Here is a 24,695-nt window from a genome sequence, read left to right as displayed (position 1 = left end):
CCTAATGTTATCTTCAATGAAGGCATGAGTGAAAGAAAGAAAACATGGATGAAACAAAACTACACATGGATGCAAAAATGGAATATCTACCTCAATGCCTGTCCCACAAATAGCAAGGAGCTAAAGGATTTTGTTATGGAGAAGTTTCGTGAAAAGGTATGGGAAAAAGAGTTGGGTAGAAAGAAGAAATATTATATTGAGAAATTCAACCTTACGTGTGATTTACACCAAAAAGAGTTCATTGGAGCTAGCATTTCGTGGAGGGCAAAGGTTCTTATTGCTTAATTAAGGACCATCTCACATCAACTTCGGTGTTACCAACTCACATCAACTTCGGTGTGAAACATGACGGTGGAAAAGGCCTAAAGAAGCTTGGGAAGAATGGGTGTGTACATTTTGCACGTCTAGGGCTGTGGAATTAGAAAACCATTTCATTTTGGAATGTGATGCATTCAAAGACAAATGAGAACATGTTAGCATCCGTTTCTTGGCATTGTCTTTTTAGCGAAGAGCTCGTTGGAAGGTTGGGTCAGCTCATCATCAACTTGAATCAGAAAAACACTGAATTGCAAAGAACAAAACACAGAACTAATGATCTCATAAATTATTTTAGACTATTTTTAATATCGGACACCTTAAAATATCATTTCATTTTATTTGATTAAAAATATCATCTCATTTTATTTGATTAAAAGAGGTTCGGCGGTAAATGACAACCACTGCTAATCGTTAAAATTGAAACCAGGAGGTTACGGTTCATTTTATTTCATTAAAAGATAGAGGTTCGGCGCTAAATGACAACCACTGATAATCGTTAAAATTGAAACCAGGAGGTTACGGTTGCAGTGGAAGGGAGTAGGATGAAGTAGGGTCTTGGAGGCCAGGCAGACCCGCCGGCTCCAAGAAGAACCCCAAGCCCTCAGTCAGCACAAGCTGCAGATCTCCAACGGATGCAACGTGGGGGAGACAGCAAGGAATCTATGTTTTAGGTGGCAGTGGATTTCTGTTCAATGTTTCCATCGGCCGACCTGCTGCGAAATTGTGTCTTTGCATGGGCGCTGTCAGATTCTTTCAGATTGTCGGGAAGCATTATTTTGCTTGCCTCCTTCAATCTTCTAGCGATAACCTCTGCAGCCTCCTTTAAGTCAAAGCAAACGCATTGGAGGAATCAGGGAACTCGCATTTCAAGGAAAATTGGTAGGTTTTTAACCATTGGCATTTCACAGGAAATCACAAGGGTTTTATCCATGGACATTTGATGGGAATTTCGAAGGGTTTTAACCAGTGGCATGTGAATTTATGGAGATATTCTAGGTAAAGCTTGTCTGCTTTTTATTTTCTTGTCTGTTGCTTTTTTATTTAGTTTTGGCACGGGTAATGATTTCAGAAGAACTCTGCTCTGCAACAGTTGAAGGCAAAGAAGAGGGTTCATCATTGTCGAAGAAGATGAAACGTGGAGAGTTCGTATAGGTCCGAGGGATCAACCTCATTCTTCGCCTGGAATCAGGTCGGTATACATTGGTCATCTTCCCTCTGTGTATGCATTCTGTCACTCTCTTTTTCAAAAATAAAGAAAAGAAAACACCTAGGTGAAACCCCATAAGATAATGTGGTTAAAATTTATAAAGCTGAAATCATTTAGGGGTTAATATTAAGAACTAGATATATATTCTATCGTTAATATAGGGAAAAAACGGCTAGGTAAGCCCGTAACGCGATGTAGTTAATATTTAAAAATCTGAAATCATCTAGTGGTTAATATTAAGAGCTACATGATTACATTGGCCAGTCATGGTATGTGATAACTTTTAATTGCAATTTTCTTTCTGTATGAGCAGTGTTGTTCATACAACCTTTCGGGCTGGTACCTTGTAGATAACTGTTTTTAGTTATGATCTAATTCAAGGCCCTGGTTTACTAGATGAATCTTTCCTCTAAATATTGAAGTCGGTGTTGCATTAGTGCAGGAATAGATCTTTATATATATATATATATATATATATTTTTTTTTTTTTCAATATCTAATGATGCACCCTACCCTCCGACGCGTAGGCAATGGTGAGATATTCCTCTCGGCTCAGGAAAAACCTCAACCACCATTGGCTTAGGAAGAGTGAACATGTCACTAATGGGATGTGAACCTGGGTGCGAAAGATAACGATTCTTTCTCTCAAGCACTTGAGTTATCCCAGTTGGCAAAATGTCATCAATCTTAATGTTTGACTGTTCATATTTAAGATGAAAATTGTGTGTAGGCAATGGTGAGATATTCCTCTCGGCTCAGGAAAAACCTCAACCACCATTGGCTTATGAAGAGTGAACATGTCACTAATGGGATGTGAACCTGGGTGCGAAAGATAACTATTCTTTCTCTCAAACACTTGAGTTATCCCAGTTGGCAAAATGTCATCAATCTTAATGTTTGACTGTTCATATTTAAGATGAAAATTGTGTGTTAAAGCTGAGCGGGGATAAAACAACCATTTCTAATAGATCCAATGAAAGTTAAAAGGTTAGGAGTGAAGGCCCTTAAAACAATATTGAGATTTTCCAATTTGATAAGGAGAGGCATAGTGCTAGAAGATACATGAGACACTGGGTTGCTTCCTTCTTTTATGTTGTCGGTTCCGTCTTTGTTCATATCCATGTTATTTTCATTTGTAATTAACTGAGATGCAAATTGTGACTTTATTTTTTGTTTTAATTATTTATCCTCGTTAAAGAACTACCTTGAAGGTTATTCCTCTTCTTCATGAGATTTTCTTTAAGATGACCGTAAACAGGAATGGAAATGTGCACAAGCAACATGTCATGTAGAGTTAAAGTAAATCTCGGCTGTTTTGTTCACTCTCTTGAGGTTGCTTGAAGTTTATCTCATTTTAATCTTGTTTGGTTCTCATGAGGCATTGTTTTAACAAGATCTATTAGATCATCTTTTAGAAGTGCATGTAGTTCTCTCATTAACCATTATTCATGCTATTATCCCTATTTCTAGGTATTTTTGGCAAAACTAGGATTATTCGAGAGCATTGCCTTTGATTACTTGATTGAATGTGAAAACCTTACCTAGGTAATTAAATTAATCCAGTGGAGGATCATTTGCTATGTTTTTTCCTTGGTCTTTTTTAATGGTCTCCCTCCTCGGTGGGGCCTATATGCCTTCTTTTGTTTTCATGTATAACTTCCATCCTTTGCTTTTTGGCCTTGAATTTTGCCTTTTTGGGCATTCCTTTTTTGTTTCCTTTGAATTCTATGGATCCATGGATTGTTCTATATGATTTATGGAGTTTGGGAGTATTCACCCTTGTCCTTGTTTTGTGGGCTCTCCATCACGATTCATGTTACATAGTAGGCCCCTACCCTACCCTGTTGTGTAATTTATCAACAAGCTTGCTATTTGGATTATTTGTCATCGCAATGAGTTAGATGCTCATTTGATTTGTAGAAATCCATTGCACCCTACCCTTACTCATTTTCACAATTTAATTTTTTTTTATCTTCTGCTCGTAGCATTTCCAATTTTGCTTTATATCTTTGCCTTGTAGGTGGCCTTGTCCATGAGTCATGGTCCTCTACGGTTTGTCATGTATTTGTAGTTTTTGCCAATCCCTATTTTAGTCCTTCTTTTCCTTTATGTTGTGTCATCTTTGACACCTCTTTCCCTTTGTGTTTGGTGGATAGGTTTAAACCTTCACATTTTAGTTTTCTTTCCTTGGTTTGTACTTGACATTTCTTGTGGCATCCTCTAGTGTATTGCGGGCAAGTTTTATTGGCCCTTTTGTCTTTTTTTTAGTGACAAATCCTTTGGCTCTTTTCTTAATTGTTTTCCTTAAAACACTAGGGGGCTTAGTGTTTTCCTTGCTCATGTCAACCTTTTGATCACTGTTTCAATCCCTCAATTCTCTTTTTAGCCTCTCTTGTCCCATTTGGTGCTTTGGCCTCTATTTCAACCTGTCAGTCCTCCTTTTTGGCCTCTTTGCCCCATTTTTGGTTTCTCAACTTTTCCTTAGCTTCTTTCCCCTCTTTTTTGGCCTCTTGACGACCTTCTTAGCCTTTCAGCCTATTTTTAACTCTTGTTATTTCCAAACATCTTCTCTTTCTCCAAATATAATTTTTGTTGGGGCACTTTTTATGTTATCTCATAGCCCTGTTTACTAGTTGGTAAAATGCAAGTCTTGTTTTTCCTTGTTTCTTTGAATATAGATATTGATCTTCCCCTTCATCATCCTCTCATTTTATAAATGAAGCGAGCTCGAAGAGCCATATGATTGTGATTATTAATGGTAATTAACAACTTCCTTTTCACTCATGCAACAAGTCAAGTTCGTAGCACACCTCCAATGTAGGCTCCCTCGAAATTGGATAGGGTAAAATGGACTTGTTCAATGTGATTGCAAAGAGTAAAATATTACGTTGAATAGAATACAGATGACGCATCACAAAAAATGGCATAAAAGAAAAATGTGCATCTATTAAGGGAGGTGTAGTGTATTCGAAACAAATCTCACAAAGGTTGCGAGTGATTGTGTCAAGTGTGAAACCCTGCATACATTATGGTGCAAAAGAGACTGATCATTAAAGTTTGTGCGTTATGCATAGTGCATTGGGAAAATATCAAAGTGGTCTTGAAAGGACTGTAGCGAGTGCGCAGGTTGAGAAAACAAAAACCACACAAACATTACAAGGCCACAAGCATCAAAGAACTTTATATCGAGAAGTATATGACGAGATTGTATAACAAAAGATCATTTGAAACCATGCAATGACATGTCCATGGTCTATAGTATTGTTCCAAAACAACGCAATGGCAACCAAAGGGTGCGATAATGCACACTTTGATGAATGCATGCTTTGAGAACATCATTAAATTGAAAGAAAATATCACATGATAAAGATTGCGCCCAATTGTAATGAGTGAGGAAGCAGTGTTGCAAAGAATTCGATGTACAACAACACTGTGGTTCTCGCTGGTCCTTTGGTGCAATAGAAGCACTTTCCAATAGGTTTTGCATTCACTATAAAAGGAACGTTACTCTCTCTGAAGATGCCCTGGTGGCATGTTGTGGATTCCAGTGTGGGGACGACTGTGATGGTGGCTTCCCATTATCTGCAGGGTGATACTTCATCAGTACCAGCGTTGTGACTGCCGAGTGTGACCCTCACTTTGATGAAGCCGATTGCCAACATCTAGGCTTCGAGACTTTGCATCTAACTCTCAAGAGCACATGCCACATTCTTAGAGCACAATTCCTAACTCTTTTCTTCTTGCACATGTGCCATGCGCTAAACTTGGCAGTGTTGCCTTCGTGAGCGTAGAGTGCACTTATATTCGACAAACATCCAACCTTCGTCCCATACAAACCTAGCATGTGCTCATTCTCTGTGCTAGCAAACTCACCTACACACTGTGTTGCACGGGTACCCGCACCCGGGGGTGGGGTTCTCGAACCCGTCCGGGGTTCCCGCACCCAAGTACCAGATTTGGGTACGGGTTCTTAAAAAAAAATTGGGTTCTTTTCCTTTAATGAGTTCTTGGGTTCTTGGGTTCTTCGGGTGCTTGGGTTCTTGGGTTCTTCGGTTCTTCGGTTGCTTCGGGTGCTTGGGTTCTTCGGGTTGGGTTCTTTGGGTTCTTCGGGTTGGGTTCTTCATAAAAAACTATGTTAAAAATTTAATTTTCAATTAATTTTTTTTTATTGAAATTTAATAAATAACTTATAACAAAGGTAAACTTAAGAAACCCTAAATCCAGTGTCAGTGGGCAGCTTCAGCGCAATGGACAGAGCAACTTCAACGGCAGTGGACCGTGGTATTTACAAGTTTTCCTTTGCAATTTTATTATTTCAATTTTCGTTAAAAGGCTAAAACCAAAAACCCAAGTCTGTAGACCCGTGTTCTCTGTTCTTTGTAGACCCGTGTTCTCATTTCAAAAGATTACAGTCCGAAGACTGTCTTTGTTCACATGCCTTAACATTGCTCTGTGGGCATGACGTGCTGCTCAAGGGTAATGAATCATTGTAAAAATTTATCAACAATGATAAGTTTTTCAAAACTTATGAGCGACACAGTATTCTGAAATCATATATGATTATGATATCTCAATATTATAAAAGGAACATTATGGGTGTACAATCCCACAAGCAGAATATCATATCATATTGCCTGTAGCTTTGTGGAAATATTTAATAAGGTGATGACCATAGTTGGAAAAAAAGCTGTTTGCACATTCATGAGTCCCTTCCTACCACAGGAGACTCTTATGATCAGTCTCTCCATTAGTCTTATGCTATAAAAACAATTTCAAAACTTATGCCCAAGGTTTGTTAGAGTCTCAATGTAAATTATGGATCTCCTGTATTTGTGGATCTTCAATGCCTTTAATATTGTATGGCATCGAAACCAGAACTGGAAAAGAGACCTCTTACTCTGTAATTTGAGCCTGTAGATTCTTGTAAATCAATTTGGAATGAATTTAATAATTTATGAAACATTCATTCCCAAGCCAAACAAGTTAATAACTTAATAACCCTCAAATTATAAACTGTAAATGCACACATACAGGTTCAGACATTTTCGGTCAAATAGAAAGTAGGATTGAGAGTCGAGACCAGCCATAAGCTGTAATCAGCTGATGTTGTTAAATGGCGAAGGGCTATTTTGGACAATGGCTAAATTAAGTATCAAAATCTGCCAATTTCTCACAGCATTCTGATAACATCATGTTAAGATTAAAACTAGGAAAATATGCCTAAATGAATAAGCGTGTTTTGTGGAAGGGTAAGGCTGCCACTGTTTTAACTTTTAACTTTTTGGGATTGCTTTACCACAGAGCACACCATGCATGGGGCATTTCCTTCTAATGATGTGCATGTTCAAATTTCATATATATTATTAATTATAAATTTACAATTTATAAAATTTAATTATTAAAATTTAATATTATTATATTACCCGACGAACTCACGCACCCTGTTTCCAAAAATGCTGTCCCCGTCCCCATCCTCGTCCCCGTCCCCGCACCCACGTTTCCTGGCAACATAGCCTACACATGAAGAATTGCCAAATGCCAAAATATTTTATATCGTATTTTTTGAAGGTCAACAAAACCACACACAAGCAAGGAGATAATGCCATCGCAATTGTCCATTTCTCCAAGGGTGTATGATAATCATTGCACGAGAGACATATTGTTGTAGACACCAATGTGTTTTGCAAAACAACATCGGTGGACGCAATGACAAAACAAGAGGTCGGGAAAGCACATGCTCTTGCTCTAGAACCAAAGGGAAACAACATACCCATGTCGTGGAAAGGGTATATGAGCCATACGATGAGTTTATAGTTTAGTGAACTTTATGCATTACAAGTCCACATGGAGTGTGGTGTAAGAGCGATCAATACAATGCGTGTAAGAGGAAGGACGGATCACAACACTCACAGAGGAATGTGATGAGGACACATCATAGTTTTAGAGTGCAATAAGCAATTGAAGCACTTATGCCATCTAGTGGGAAATGCTTCAACAATGCGCATGCCTGTGCATACACGACACATGCAATGGGAAGATGAAATGCCACATTATATAAGTGCATTTCGTTAGAAGTTGAGAGATGCGCCAGTGAGAATATGCATGCTGTATGTAGCTGTTGGTGTTGGGAGCCTTCTCCAAGTTCCAACGATCTTTATCTGGATACCAGATTGCGTTTTGGGTGAGATGACTTCCCCAAGAACATTAGTGTGATAATTGTTTGCCCAAAGGGCATAGGACCATTTTTAAGATGGTTGTATGGCTAGGGCCAAGAGCTTGATGGTGTAGGAATAAACTCTAGCTTTGCTGTGCATCACGATGTTGATGGGAGAGTAACAAACGGTGCTTTGCGATGGTTAGTTGCTTTGGGTTCACCCTTAATGTTCAGAATGATCCTGGAGGATGAACTTGAACAGTTGCACTTCCAAATGCAACTTGAACAGTCGCATCATCAATCCTTGAACACAAATCGCATATGCAATAGCCAACTAGGTAGAGCTTGAAATTGTGACTAGCTTTGTCACAGGAGAATGCAACCTATGCTTCATTTGAGAAGTGTGATCGTCCTTGTGAGCCAAATTTGCGACTAGACCATTGTATTAACACTCCAGGTCGCAAATCGCAATTATGAGCCTTAGAGATGCATTAACAAGGTGTGATCTGCCATGCAAACGCGAACCGCGACCTATCCTGCCACGAAACTGTGGAAGGCAACCAAATTTAGATCACAAGTTGCATTCACGAGCCTCTCCAATTGATGATTGTACATGTGATTCACGCTAATGTTCAAATGTGTGACCTGCTATGCTCTCATTGTGATCTGCTCCCTAAAATGAAAACTGCGACCTCTCTACTTTGGTCGCACATGACAAGACCAATGTGTAACTTTGAATTGCGACCCCCTGTGATGCAACAACTACCATTGGCGTTGATCTGGAGAATGGGTTGCACAAAGTTGATTTAAAGGTTCCAAGGGGTGATTAATAAAGATGTTATTGGAGGAGGAAAATTGCCAATCCTTGAGTCATTCTTTTGAATTGTTCGCTCAAGTACAAAAGGGGAGAGGACACGACAAATGCATAATTAATTAAAAAAGAAGACTGAGGTGTTTTATTGAAGATGGAAGAGGAGTACATAGAAAAGATGTGTGTGCAAATTTTATCTTTCACTAAAAAGTGGCTTAGTGATCTTGTTGCTCGCTACTTGAGTAAGGCAAGGAGTTAGTGCAATCAAATTTTTAAAGTAAACAGATAACGATAGAATTGCTAAAGATCGTGGAACTACAGTTGTAAAAGGATCGAAGGAACTACAAAATAGTGATGTTGGAATTGAGGCAAGATTGTTTGAGGTCCAAAAGATTGGGGACACTTATTTTACTTTTATTGTTGACTGCAAGGATCAAAAGCTTGCACAATTTGTTTGAGAGATTCCAACAGAGACCTATTTTGCAGGATGCCGTCCAAGAACTTTGGCCCAGAATTGTGGTGTGAACATCATTAGAATCATGACAACACTACAAGCAAAACATGCAAATGCGGAAAATGTGTGGACTGGGATATATGGCAACATAGGAGAAATCACTGATATCAAAGAACACGGGATAAGGGGTGCATATCTCTGAAACAATTGAGAATTCAAGAGGAAAGGATGTAGAGCATAAGGACCTTAGCAGAGACAATTGTCAAGTTATGGACGAAGAATCATTAAGAGAAATGACAAAAGAATAGGGACTGTACTGGGCTCCAAATTGATATCTTACTTTCAGCCAATTTGTTATATTTCTAATATTATTCCTTGACTGCAAATATGTATGACCCATGTAATTTGTTTGCAGGTAGAAAAGAAGGAACGAGAATGTTGACCTATGTGGAGGAAGCCAGGGTTTCTCACAAGAGGTTGTGCAACTAGGGTTTTCGCTGGTGGACAAGTTGGCTCTTTACAAGCTTCGAGGACCTTTCAACAATCCTAAGGGCACGATATTATAAGTTGGTTGAATGATTGATTCCATGTAGATGAGATACAAAGACAATTGACATACATTCTGTGAGGGTTGGGACTAACTGTCAGAGAATGGCCCCATATAGCTGCCCAAGGCACTATGTCAACCAAGTTGGGGAATGTTGATATTGGTCTTAAAACCAATCTACTCGATGGAGGGTGCAGTAGCAGGAAGATAAACACTTAGCACAACAAATGAACATTGCCACCTTGTTCATTAGCTCGTGCTAGTCTCCATATCGTTGCAACAACATTGACAACAAGCATTCTAGGGTTTCCAAAAAACCATCTCTATTCTCCTCATAATTCCTCTTCTCTCATAACGTGGATACTTCTTATCATAATGTCAATAGTGATGCAAAGATCAATTGGGCATGTAATAGTCATTAGACATGAGAGAGTAGGTGAATAGTCACCTCATTTCTATAAATATGTCATCGTGCCTCATTTGTCAAGGACTTTAGCACTTGAGCTAGGACTAGCATTAGATAGCTGATTTGTGCTTAAGGAGCTAGAGACACTCAACTCCTGGGAGCTAGTAGGGAGAGTTGTGGTGAGTCTAGGGTTTTGCTTTGAAAATGGTATGAGCAACCCATGTTCCATTGTTGGGCTTTGATGGTTTGTAGGACATGTATTTGTAGCAACATTAATAAAAAATTCCCCTCTTTCGACATTGATTCCCATGCACTCCATTATGTGTTCCGGTATTTCCATTATGTGTGTATGTGGGCTTGCGTGTGGGTGATTTGTCTATGAACTAATTCATTGCTATTGCACATGTGGTTGCTTTTGAATCTCTGCTCATATATTCCACGCTATGCTAGTAACTTACTGTAAACTAGTTTGCGATTACTTTTTGGTACTTTCCTCTTCATGTGTGTTCTATATGGTTTTAGCGCTCTAATCCTTCTTGTGGAATGCTTCTTGTTGTTGTTTTCCATTTACATCCTTGTATCTCGTTCTGCATGTTATCAATTGTGAGCTGATCTCATCCCCCTTTCTCTGGGCATTTCATTCTTTCTCTCGCTCTAACATCTCACATTTGACAACTAGGTGCAAAACAACATGCTGGTTGCCGAGCCTACATACCGGATGGGATCCTATCCCAAAAGGTGTGAGGTATAATTGGGACTTCGCATCGGTAAACGCCCTAGTTGTTGGCGGGCAATTTTCTCCCATCAACAACATCCTTGTTTCATAGAGTTGATTCCTTAGAGATATCTTTTGACTGGTTATGTTGATGACGTATATAATTTTACCAATGTATCATAGACTTCCTTTGATGTAGACAAATATGAAACAAAATAAATGAGATGATATTTGATGCACTCAGAGAATCCTTTTAGCTCTAATTTCTCCCCTGTTGTATTTGGCCACTTCTCTAGCTTTGTTCCTATTTGGTATTGGAACAACGCCTTCAACAAATTGCATGACTTCATTTTCTTTAAGGACTAAATAAATCCTCTTCTTCTAGGGTTTGAAGTTGGACGCTCCATCAAGATTGTTGCCTTCTTTGTAGATAAATGCCATTTGATTAGGAGTATTAGACATATAGAATAGAAGAGTATTTACTTGAAAGTGAGAGAGAAAGCTGCTTAAAGAATATCTTCACGGATGTCTTCATGTGAGTGAGAGTTGCTTCAAAAAAATGAGTGTGTGTGAACGATGTCTTCAAGCTTCGTTTCTTTGCTTCGGTAGTGAGAGAGTACTGCTACGAGGGTGTATTCAAGTATGCCCACAAGTTGTGATCTTCAAGCTACCTTCCTTCACCTTAGCTCTGATAACATGCTGAGAAATGAAGTGTGATGGAGTCGAACACCTAATTTATTTTCTTGATAATTACTTGTGAATATTACATGTCTTGTTCATACTTCTTATGTCTTCTTCATCAAGCAATTATACACATGTTCGACCTTTAAGGAAAATATAAAGATCACAAAGAGACAAGCTTAGTCACCAGGTTCGGAGAATTTGAACGAATAAGTTCGAAATTCGCCAAACTTCAAACGAATACGAACTTATTCTTTCTAGTTCGCCGAACTTTATGGCGAACTTGAATTTAAAGCCAGACTCGAATTTTTTTGCGAACAAAGTTGATTAAATTTGTTTTGGTTCGAATTTTTTTCCTGCTTTAAAATTTTTTCGAAATGAATTGCGGCCCGCAGGCACGTTTTGCTTTTGGTTTCATTGTTTGCGGATGCCGGAGGGTTAGGTTTCATTGTTTGCGGAGGGTTAGGTTTGATACACTACTAGTCTACCACCGAGCGACCGACAACCACTGACCTCAACCAGTTACTGAACTACTAGTTCGCTTGAGCAACATACAGACTACAGTGACGGGCCACAGGTTTTCATCGTTCAGCAGGGTTTTTGACAGGTTTTGGACGGCTTTTTCGATGGGTTGTGGGCCGTGGCTATTTAATATTAGATGAAAACAAGCTCATGAATTAATTCTCTAATCTAACCCGATGAGATTTACATCACCCACGTTTTCACATGTTAATTTAATAAAATTTTAAGAAATGGATTTATTAAAATGGTTTTTATCCTTAGCTCCTCATTTTAATATGATTTATATTTTCTTGCGTGTCTTATAAGGTGATATTTCACATATACCACGATAAAACATCTTTTTTAGAGGAGTTTATATAAATTTTAATGCATTAAAAACTTTCTCATCGGACTGTGAAAAGTAATAGGGTTGCTCCATATTTATGACCTCCAATGCAATCAAATGATGTATATCACTTGTAAGTGCGTTTAATAGAGTTAAGACAGAAAGATTTATTTTTTTATGAATTGATATTAGCTAAAGGTTTTGTATAGTTATTTATTTATTTTTATTTTTGGATTTTTAATTTTAATTTTTTAATTTTATTTTAACTGATTTGAACAAAATTTAAATTTTGATGATGAATAGACAACATTTTTTTTTTCTATGTTAAGACTAACCTACGCACCCACGGGGGATTTGAACCGGTGACCTATCGCAAGGAGTGCCTTAACAGCACACCCATTCACCGTCAATCCAAAGCCCCGTGGGCGATGAATAGACAACATTACACATTATACTTTAAACTGATTTTTTTTGTTACTTTGTTTATATACATTTTTTTTTTTATTTTTTTAATTTTTTCGAATTTCTATATGTTGAACTTTATGAGCAAAATTTTAGTTGCCGAACTTTATTCGAATTTCAAGGTCGCCAAGCTCGAACACTAACTTGGTGACTTTGGAGACAAGAGACACCAAAATTAGGCTGCTAGCCAGGGCAAAACCCACAAGGGGAAAACTCAACAATCCTTCTCTTATAGTATCACATCAAAATGAGAAATATCGAAGATCAAGACCAAACTGCCACGAAGATACCAAGTCCAACCCCTCCTCCAAGTTACTTCCAAAGTCAAATTCAATGCTGGTCAAACTGCTCCAAATCTAGTCAATAATATGAAATTCGGACTTGCAACTAGGCCCAAATTTCAGCATGCAACTATCTCAGAAGTTTCGACCTTTGTCACAGAAGTTTTGTCCTTCCACATGTGCGAGTTGTCAAAGTCAAGGATTCAATCAATAAAAGGAATATTCTTCTTGTCTTTAGCTTTTATTTCTCTCTCCTTTGACTCGTCTTTCTTCTTCTTCGCTTAGTTCAAAAATTGCTTCTTGTGATGTGTGAATGTGTGTCTCAAGTAGGTTGAATTGCCTCTTATATATAGCTGTCTAGGAGGGTCAAATAGGTGTCTCTTGGAGGGCTAGGCTGACTTGTCCAAGGAGGGCCAACTTGGTCATCTTCTGGGCTACTGACTTAGCATAAAATTCAAATGTCTTTTTCTTACAAATGTCCAAATGGGACATGACTCAAATACATTTTCTTTTGACTGATAATAAATTCTTTTTGACTCTTTTTGACTCTCTAAGCATGAAGAACATGCTTCGACAAAAATATAATAAATATAATAAATACATCAATGTTATTTAGTATTTACATTATGAAGACCAACTCTAGTTACAACTTCAACACTTCTACATCGACCTAAGTGTTTAAGCATGCAAAAGTGGCGCAAAGTGTCCTTAGGAATCTTTCTCAAGTATTGAACAAGTTGCTATTGTAACTTATCCTAAGTCTAACTTTAGTGATTATATGATTTGAAGTGAGGTATTCTAATCTCAGTCGTCAATCACATTGGGGATTAGGGTGAGGGATTTAGCTCAATGTAAAGCTATAAAAGAAATGCTAAAGGGAGGAGAAAGACATACCATACAATGGCACGAGCCATTGAGAGAGGAATTTTTTCAAGTGAGGAGTGTGATACTCAACTGTGCAAGGTCCAAGGAAGGTGCAAGGGTGCAACACAAGAGTTGTAAATCAACCAAGGAGATCAAGGGGAGATTTAGGGCCTGATTAGCTAGATCAGATCTAGGGCATGTTGTAATTTTAAATTTCTTAGTTGGGCCATTATCCTAGGATGAGATCCCAAGTAGGTTCTGATTGAGTTATTAATGAAGAACTGTTGTTTGAGCAGAATCTGTGAGTCTCACATGTGATTGAGATTGGTTGTTAAAATTTTGCTTCCGCTGAATGTTTATGTTAGGAACCTAGTTGTGCATTTATTCAATCAATCTGTAATCTGCTAGGTTAATATATTGACGGGTGCTGGGTTTAGGGAAATTAATAAGAGTTTCCCTTCCCCAAGTCTAACACACATGGCATTTTATCAAGTTTCACATGCTTTGCATTGAACTTAGTAGAGTTCTTGGCACAAATCCTCCCACTGGATGTGTAGGGAGTTATTATACTTGTCTCGGTGTTTGACTACTCATAGACAATGTTGGAAATCTTAGTGGAAAAACTTACTTGTCTGTGATGTGGACCCAAGTACAATAAAATAATTTGTATTGACTAATTCGTTTGTTGCTTGCATGGCAGAAAGTGAGATAACTTGGACATTTGGTAGTCACTTGGACACTAAAGGACCTTATTGTTCATCTGGTTTCTAGTGCTTGTCTTAGTACTCCCATGGGTTACAAACAACAAATTTAAATTCATCCCACAGAGATATAGATGGTAAACACTCTATGTCATCTTGTAATCCATAGGTTAATGTAGCTATGATCTTTACCCTCCTTTTTTTAATCTTTTCCCAAGGAAATCCTTGCAGAGAAACCCATGGGATGCTTCCCCAGATTTGTGGATAACATCCCTAGTAAACTCGTTAGCATAGACTAGTGCTCCTCACCAAGGGCAATTCAAATTGGGAACCTATTGGCACAAAACTAGGTGAGTGCCTAGTAACACCGGTGACAGCTGGTTGAACTAACACCTTGGGATCTTTTTACCCTCTTTTATTTAATCTTTGTTGCTCATTTACTTCAAAGCTGTTTTCTTGCTTACACCAACATTGTTTACTTGTCTAAATTGTTAGAGTAATATCATATTAACAATTGTCAATTAGTTGTAAGCATTACTAAAGTCATTTCAGCTCTAGGTTATTTTATGCTTTATTTCATTTTAGTGTGTTTTTCGGTCTATCTATTCCACATTCATAAAGTGTATTGACTTGACTAGCTTGTAACCTCATTAATAAGGAAGCTTTTTGTCCTCTTTTTATTAATTCAATAAGGAGAACTTTCTACGTTATTTTGGTTTCTTTGTCTTTGATTTTCATGATATGGGTATCAGAGCTTATTTAGAGCCACAGAGTCTGTAAGAGCAAGACCTAGGAATTGTTTGGCAAAGATGGATTGAGGAATCACTAGTTTAGCACATTGAAGAGTCAAAAACTTTACGCAGAAATAAATATTGATTCGTTTTACTTTCCAATTGAAGTCGTGCCTTTTTTTAAAGGAACCTTGCAATTGTGGTTTCGAAAAAGGATAAGAAGGGAGATTTGTTAAAAGAAAAGTTGTGCAGTTCAGCTCTATGACAGTATGGTTGTTAGAGTGGCCAGAGGTCAGTCGTCAATTGTACATATGAGCTGAAAGAGTCATACATGTAATGATCTGTATGAATCGACAACCAGAAAGGATCTAGATTGCACATGTGGATTTCAGACTTATACAATGGTTCCTGGAAGAAATTTTGAGCTACCAAATTGACTGTATGGACACCAGAAATTGATTGTACGGGTGAATAATGATCAGTTTTCCATGAAATTTCTCAAGTTTTTGACAATACAGACGAATTGGAAGTAGATCTAAACTGTTCTTGTCTGTAGTATGCCTATATTTGTAGTCCCGGAAGTTTTAGCTACTTGTTTCACGTTTTTCATTAGATCCTAGGAGAAATGAACTATTTTGGTGTTGTTTGTTAGCAGATCTGCATGATTTGGCGCTGTTTTTTAGCAGGTCTATCAAAATCTGCATGTTTTGGCTTTGTTTGTGCAGATCCCTGTGTTTTGTTGCTAATATTGAACAAATTTATAAAAATCTGTGGTGTTTTGGAAAGATTTATCATAAATCATTGTGTTTTTTAGTTTTTTTAGTGATACATGCCTGCTACAAGTGTTTAGAGCTATTGTCCAGGTGTTATTACTTCAGGATTACAGAATGAGGAAGGGAAGAACATATATTTTGAGCATTTTACTCTGTTTTAGTAATATTTCTGCATCTTCAACTTGTGCCATGGTCTCTTGACCCAAAATCATGCTTTAATGCAGCCAAAGATTCTCTGGTAAGAACTACACTATGTGGAAGCAATGTATGTTGGGCATATTTGAGTACAGGTGCTTGGTTGCTATCGTTCTAGTTAAAGATACTCAACCACAACCTGTGGGTAGAGATTGGGATGAGTTTGCTGAGTGAGATGGAAAAAGAAACAGTAACACCAACTTGTCCATGACAGTTGAAACATCTCTTCAGTTGCAGAGAGGGAGGACTTTAATATGGCTTTGGAAGCATTTGAGAGAGTTGCATGAAACTTCAGACAAGGGAAGAACCTTGTTCCTTAATAACATGTTGTTTTTGTTCATGATGGATGAGAGTACAGCATTAAAAGAGCATTTATTCAAAATCCAGGATATTAGAGAACAATTGTTGGCTACTGGTTGTTGGAAGATGCAAGAGCTGGACATGTTGGTAATCCTGTTGAAAAACTTACCATCAACGCTAATATCATTGAAAGGCTTACCATGAGCACCTTTTTGATGCCTTAAACATCAACACTATGAACGTTGACCTAAAGTTTAATGAGTTGTGCAATAAGCTCTTATAGCAGGGTAGATGGAAGAAAGAGTTTGGTAGTAGTAGTGAATTAAAGGGTAGAGAATAGGCCTTTGCAGCAAATGTCAAGGGCAGAGGCAAGTGGGCAAAGAAGAAAGTTCAAGGCAGGAGATCTCATTGATATGCTTACCATGAGCACGTTATTGAGGCCTTAAACATCACCACTATGAATGTTGACCTAAAGTTTAATGACTTGTGCGATAAGCTCCTACAGCAGGACAGATGGAAGAGAAAATTTGGTAGTAGTAGTGAGGTAAAAGCTAGAGAGTAGGCCTTTGCAACAAATGTCTAAGGGCAAAGGCAAGTGGGAAAAGAAGAAAGTTCAAGGCAGCAGTGGAGTTGCAATCAAGAGTTTGAAAACATCACATGTCACCATTGTGCAAGGTGGGCCATATGAAGGAGCATTGCAAAAATAAGTTGGCTCATTGGAAAGTCAACCAAGGAGGGCTTTAGTAGAAGGCTTATGTCGTAGAGCATATAAGAGGAGGAGTTAGCCTCTTATGCAACCATGATCAAGAAGTAAGCATATAAGCTTCGGTGATCTACTTGGGACTTTTATTTTGGTGCATCACAACACTTCACCAATAGGAAGGGTTGGTTCGCAGAGTATCTACCTATTGCTATAAGGATTCATTAATATTTGGTGGGAGGCAAGAGTTCATGGTAGGAAGCCAAGGGTTTGCGGAAATTTATTTTAGAGGGAAATGTTAATTTTCCTCAATGTGTACTATGTACTAGGCATGAAGCTTAAATACTCTCAGAGGGTTAAATTATGAGGCATTTCCACCATCTGGATGTCAACTTTAGCAATCACAAATACTACGAGTTAGTAAGTGCACAAGGAGATAATTGCCCTTGGTGTAGAGGATCATGGATTGTTCAGATTGGTCGACATCGAATAGGTCAGGGAGCATGCATTGGAAACTAGTAGTGCATTAGACATCAATACTTTGGCATTTGTGGTATGGGCACCTAATCTAGATCTATGTCTCTTAGTTGGATCGAGAGAATATGGTAGATGGACTTATTGACATCCAATAACAAATAGGGTGTTTGTGGAGCTTGTTAGGCAAGGAAGTAGGATAGAATGACATTTGATGAAGGACAAACTTCGAGAGTGAACAAAGTCCTTTAGCTAGTTCATGCAAATGTTTGTGGACCAATGAGCAAGACATCCATCACTAGTGCTAGGTATTTCCTCCTTTTTGTTGAGGACTACAATAGGAAATTGTGGGTGTATTTTCTAAAATAGGAATTTGAAATATTTCATAAATTTCAAAAGTTTCAAGCATTAGTAGAAAAAGACTTAGGTTGGCACATTACCACTCTTAGGTCTTAATATGTGAGGGAATTTTGTTCCAAGGAATTCAATAACTTCTTAAGTTTTATGCTAAAACATGGGAATTGTTGGAGGAGGAACCACACTATCGTAGAGATGGCCATGTTTATATTGGAGAAAAAGTTTGTTCCAAATAATTTTTTTAGTTGAATAGATCTCTAATGATGGCAATGAAGTAGAAGACCACAGAGTGAGCTCAATGCTAGTCATCTTAAGGTCTTTGGTTCTATTGCATATGCCTGGATTCCACAAGAGAAGAGAACCAAGTTAAACCTAGAGAGAAAGGAACTTATGATCAAAGGGTACAATGATTATCATTAAGCTTCTCTAGAGATCACCATTACAATAGAGTAGTTGTTGCAGCTAAGGATTTGGAGTCAAGTTTTAGGTAGCTCCACCTAAAAAGGGGGAAGATTGTGCGCATGAGGAGTCTTCCAGGTTGATAATGGTAAAATTTTATGTGGACCAATGGAATCAAAATTTGGATGACTCGAGTATAGGTAGCCCAAGTCATTGTGACAATATCAATTTGGATGAAGAGCATCCCAAGAAGAGGCCAAAGTTGTGGTCCAACACCATTAGAGATGTTTGGGTGTGTGATATGATTGAGGGATGATCATTGAAAGATGAGGGCAAACATAAACCAAACATGGTTAACTTTGTTCATATGGCCAATGTTTAGGGTGTTTATGAGCCATAGGTGTTTGAGGAAGCAACAATGAAAACTGAATGGGAGAAGGCCATCGCAATCAAAATGAGAGTCTAATGAAAAATCATACTTGGGATCTCATAGGTGTTCCACCAATGAAGAGATCCATTGGGTGCAAATGTGTGTACAAAGTCAAATATAAGGTGGATGGCACACTTGACAACTACAAGGCACAATTGGTTGCAAAAGGGTTCTCTCAGCAAGTGTGCATTGGCAATGAGGAGATCTTTGCTCCTACAATAAAAATGACGCCATCTAATTAGTTCTAGCCATGATAGTGCAGTTTGGCTGGAAGGTCCATCAATTGGATGTGAAAAGTGGCTTCCTCAGTGCAGATTTGGAGGAAGAAGTCTACATGTATCTGTCATAGGGTTTTGGGGGTCTAGGGAGAGAGCATCTTGTTTGTAGAGTAAAGAAGGCTCTATATGGCTTGAATTAGGAATCTAGGGCATGGGACATTAAATTGATAGATACTTGGATGAGTATGGGTTCTAGTGGGGTCTTTTGGATATGTCAATGGCATTTTATTATACTTAGTGAGGCAAGTGCTATTGAACATATCAAATCTAATATGAGTAAAGATTTTGATATGAATAACCTAAGGCCCCACACATTACTATCTAGGTGTGGAGGTTAGGCAAACATGTAGCAACATTTTGGTCTCACAAACAAAATATGCCAAGGGTTTTCTTGGCAGGTTCAAAATGATAGATTGTGAAATCTCGTCTATACCTATAGAGAGTGTTGGAGCTTTTAACCAAGATTGATTTTAAGACAATTAATGAGTTAGTCTATAGGCAACTTGTGGGAAGCTTGCTAGATCTTCAACCACAAGGCTTGATTTGAACTATGCCACAAGCTTCATTTCCAAATTCATGATAGCACTAAAAGTAGAACATTGGATTGCAACAAAGAGGGTGTTAAGATATCGTAAATGGACACTTGACTTTGGTATTCTGTACAACATAAGCAAAGCCGCTATGTTGTGGGTATGTACGTTTAGATTTGGTTGGTTTGATCGACATGATGTATGGGCATAACCCCCCCCCCCCCCCCCCCCCCTTCCAAAAAAAAATATTGATCCCCAGAAGCCTTCAGAAGGAGCCACGTGGAAATTATAGGTCATGATTTCCTCTTGTTTTTGTAAAATTGTGAACAAATATTTGTTTGGAAGCCTCTAGGAGGCATGCCGTGGAAAAATTACGTGGGTTGCAAGAGTTCGTATGAGGTTTGCAGTCTGAAAAATTTCCCTTTGGTCTTCTTCATCTCACGGACCAGGACCAAGTTTTCATTTGTTGCTCCTCTCTGCTCGCTGTTCCTGGACTCTTTACGAGTATCCTCTTGGATGTAGTCATCCCAAAGTCTCTTCCACTTGGGAAGATACTTTTGGGCACAAATGCCCATGATGAATGGTTCCCAAGCCTCGGTGAACCCATTCAGAGCAACATTCACTAGCTTTGCATCTAGTACATCCTCTCCAATAGTTGCACGTTGGTCATGGATTTGGGTGATTCTCATAAGGCAGTTGGTCACATTGTTGGAGGGGTTCATTTTGCACTCTGAGCTTAGTTTTGAGAATCTTTTTTTGACTCATGTTATCACTTTGAAAAAGTTATACTACAACATCAAATATCTCCTTATAGTTGGTCTTTTTGCAACATGTGGAATTAGATGATCCATAATAGTGTAAATGATGACGCTCTTTTCCTTTATGTCCTTATCCCATGCTACCTTCACTATAGGGTCTACTATTGTTGGTGCCTGCATGCTCCCTAAGGCCTATGTTTGAGCAAGAGGGTCGGACATAGATTCCCAAAAGTATTGCTCCTTAAAGATCATTAAGATTCTTGCTTTCCATGGCAAGAAATTCAAAGCCCCATCAAGCTGATCCTCAACTTTCACATCGGTTACAAACATGGTTGTCCTGAGCTCTATCTCTCAAGCTTGTTAAAGTAACTTGGAAAATAATAGATCTACTTTTCTCCCGAAACAAAACCTCTGGCACTATGTTAAATTATCCTAAAACCAACTTTCTAAGTAAGTAGATCAGATCTAGTTGGAATTGTTAACTCTTGCATTTAGTGGAAAACGAGAAACACAATCACACACAATGCACAATTATTTTTGCTCTTCTAGATTAGTTCATCATTGAAAACAAGAAAAGCAATCACATAATGCACAATTATTTATGCTCTTCTAGACTAGTTCATCATTCAAAATATATTTAGAACTTTTACAAGAGCTCCCTTACATGGAAAATGGCTTTGAGAAATTAACAAACAAATAATAAACTTGGAAATTTTTTAGTTTGCACAAAAATCAAGGCATATCTACACGAAATGCGTGGTCTGTGTTGCAATTTGTTCGGCCTACTCTGCAATCCGTACGACTGTACGAATCTGTACAAATCACTGTATGTCCTCCTTTGCTGGGTTGTACGACTGCAATTCTCCTTGCTATTGATTGGATGTCTTCTTTTTGCTGAACTATTGCTAAAACTCCTTGCTAATGGCTAAAAATCAGACCTTTGATTTTTTTCTTCACTCACGTGACTTGTGAAATGAATGCTCTTTGTGTGCCTTTGTCGTTTGTCCTCTCTTTCTTTTATAACTTTTCTCTTATGACTTTGGCATAAGCCAAAAACCTAATCTTTAATGGTTTTGATCTAATCGTGAAATCAATGACTCTCTTTTAATTAAATCATTAAGTGATCCACTTTAGTCACTTTATTAATTAAAAATCATTGGAATTAAAAAATGTTCACTTCGTTAATGAATAAAGTGAACATTTAGAAAACGCATAGGATACATTTAATGAAGATTTGCATAAGTAGATACCATCCTGGAAATACTTGTATGAGTTACATCTATTTTCATTGCCTAGGAGCTTTGGGGTGGAAGAGGTTTGGGAAGGCAAAGCCACCTCTTGGTTGACCTAGGTCATAAATGGTCACATCTACAATGATCCATGATTTGAGAGCAAAAATAGATGTTAGGATAAACGATGACATGTGTGAAAGAAGACAATGTTAGATAGTGGTTACAATTTTAGTTTTAATATCCCACTATTATTGATTAGTGAATGGTACACATTGCCCATTTTCCATGTTTTAGGTTCATCTTGACTTGACATTTTAAGCTTTGTCTCTCTTATCTTAATGCAATGATTTTGATGATATGTCGGTATTTGTTGCAACATGTCTTTTTTTGGATGCTAGAGGTCATCATTTTTGGTTTAGAGATGGATTGCACTCGATATTATTTTGGTTATATGCACCCTTGTATAATTGAGAACTTTTGCATATTTGTATATAAATGGTATGGATTCATAGGGATGCACATGAATATATACATTTTTCTTTAATTTTTGAATATTTTATATATTCTCTGGCCAACCAGATTTTTTGGTTTCGGTCCAATTTTCACTGGTTGGGGGGTTTACTTGCTTGGTGAACTATTTGGTTTTGCTAACATTGCCTCATATTGAGGCAGAGGGTGGGAAAATCATTACGGCGAATGGTAGATAACTTCCATTAGAGGGGATGCTATCTGCTCGAGGGCAAGCCATAACTTCATCAAAAGGCATGGGAAATCCACCTATACTAGGCAAGGTAGGTGGACAATTTTTTCAATTGAAAAATCAATAGTTTGTGGGCCTCAAACACGATTTCATGCAATTTCATGCATATGGGTTGACCGTTGAGTATTGAGTCATTGAACTAAAATAGGAAGAAACCTTTGGTTAGAGTGAGGATGGGTGCAAAGCCCCCACCCGAATCTAGTGTTTGATCAACAAATTAACAAGCACCCTTCCATTGAAGTAATTCAAAATGGAGCTCACTCTTAAATGGATTACATTCTTGGAACAAAATTTTGAGGAGCCTTGATTCTCCATTATCTAGACTGACAAAATGACGATGTATCTTTTAGTGGAGACCATATTAGTTCGAGAAGTTTATATTTAAATAGAACAATGAGAAGAGCTAATGCTATAAAATTGCGTAATTACTCAACCACCCTAAGGATCACAATCTCTCAAGTTATAACTCTTCTCTCTCTAATTATGGTCTTAGTGATCACCCAATTCATGATAATCTCTATCTTCATTATGCAAGAATATCAATAATGAGCATAGTAATTAATATTGTATTTTTCCAATTTATGAATATACTAAATTTACTTGTATTTCTTCAGTTTATGAATTTCTTCTTTGTGATTTCTACGTTAAATTTATACTTTTGAATTTCTTTTCATTGAAAGTGTTGCCCAATATATCATTTTCATTTTGAGAGATAATTTCGTATATTTGTAACTTTAATTTGCTTGTCTTGCCATGTCAATTGGTGATTGTGGAAGGAATTGACAACAAACTTCAAATGGTCTCATGTGAGTAGATGATTGAACTGCCTTATTGTGTTCACGTGTTGAATGTAAGCTTTCATCCCATGTTTTGGGATGCTTGTGATTATATCCCCTCAATAAATGAACAAGTATTGTGTTTACAATTTTTGTGTATCCATTTACTTGGGTATGGAATGAGTGGATTTGTATCCACACCTTCTCAAGGAATTTTTCAGTTGTCTTTTGGGCTTTTATGCTCTTCTTACAACGAGTAAGAGCAAACACTTATTGAATCTATCCATTGCCACTATAAAATAGTCATTTGCACTCTTTGTCCTTGGCAAATCTCCCGAGAAATCCATGGAAATGTGTTTTGTGTTCTAGAAGGAAGGTGTAACGGTGTATACAATCCCAAGAGGGAGGTCGTTGGTTTGCTTATATCACAAAGTGTGCTTGCACTAACATACCTTGAAACATCTTGATCTATGCTCATGTCCTTTCAAGTTTCAACAATTTTCCTTTGATGCTTCCTCCTTGTTTGGATCTTAACACCATTAAAAGAACTTTTTACTCACAGTTACCAACCTTCTGGCTTGATTGGCACCTAATGACACAACTTGACATTCAATTTCATCAGTATACTTAAGTAGTATTAAATATAAACATGTATTTCTTTGTCACTTGCATATTGGTGTCTTTGATTTTCGAATCCAATGGATATGTTTGGGAATGGGCATGAGACTCCAAGCCAAGTTGTTGCACCAATGATTTGGAAATCAAATTATCTTAGAAATGGGATCAAAGAGTCGACATCTTATTTGTGATCTAAAGCTTTGGTAGGAAAAGTGTTTCTCTTTCCTCTTCAATTTTTTTCTTTCCCTTCCTTTTCCATCTGTAAGGCTGATTTTTGTTCACTATTGGGCAGATTTCTCTTGCTCATTTCTAGATGATTTGTTTTTCTCTTTCAAGACTGATTTTATTTTGCTTGTGGATAGATCCTCTTGCACATACATGACTGATTTTTAATACTTGCAACTATTAATTTGCATATTTAGCTTTGATTTTGGGGCTGGGCATGCCAATTTTACACCTCTAAATTGCATTCATTTGCTTCACCTCTAACTTGAGCGGTCATTCCTGGCTTCACATCTTTGTTTTTATTTTCTCCTTTCTGAGTTCGTTGATGATGCAGTGCTTGTAATGATGTTTTGGGTCTCTACATGCATGAGATGTTGCAAATGCATTTTCTTGCCTTAATTTTTTTTTTTAGTTGTAATTTTTTGTTCAAAATTGCTTCATACGTTTTGCTTACTTGTCATCTCCATATACTTTTTCATGGAAGCATCATCTAAATTCCTTGAAGAAGAATTATGACTAATGGCACAACATCACATTTGTTTTCATCAATATACCTGGAAATAATAGAAAATCTGAACTCACATTTCTGTCACTTGCATATTGGTGTCTTTGATCAACCAATCCAAGGTGAGTGCTCAAGGATAGGCATGAGTTTCCAAGCCAAGTTGTTGCACCAATGATTTGGAAATCAATTTTTTCGCAAAATTGTGA

The 24,695-nt window shown here is 37.7% G+C and overlaps 1 long non-coding RNA gene across 7 annotated transcripts; it reads left to right on the top strand.

Moving 5' to 3' along the window:
• Positions 1-704: 704 nt before the first annotated feature.
• LOC149178315 (uncharacterized) lies at positions 705-24,695 on the top strand. Of its 7 annotated transcripts, none has more exons than XR_016258185.1 (3): positions 705-1,314; positions 1,409-1,507; positions 24,612-24,695. It is a non-coding gene; the product is annotated as an uncharacterized LOC149178315 (long non-coding RNA). The 7 variants fall into 7 exon arrangements; XR_016258182.1 differs by having other exon boundaries at positions 23,142-24,695; XR_016258188.1 differs by lacking the exon at positions 24,612-24,695 and adding an exon at positions 22,278-22,300.

The sequence above is a fragment of the Pinus tabuliformis genome, chromosome 4_1 (assembly GCF_031772625.1).
Source record: "Pinus tabuliformis cultivar Carrire ecotype Pingquan chromosome 4_1, CPIR1, whole genome shotgun sequence".
NCBI lineage: Eukaryota > Viridiplantae > Streptophyta > Pinopsida > Pinales > Pinaceae > Pinus > Pinus tabuliformis.
Note: the sequence above shows the minus strand (reverse complement) of the source record. Positions and strands in the feature narration are given on the sequence as shown.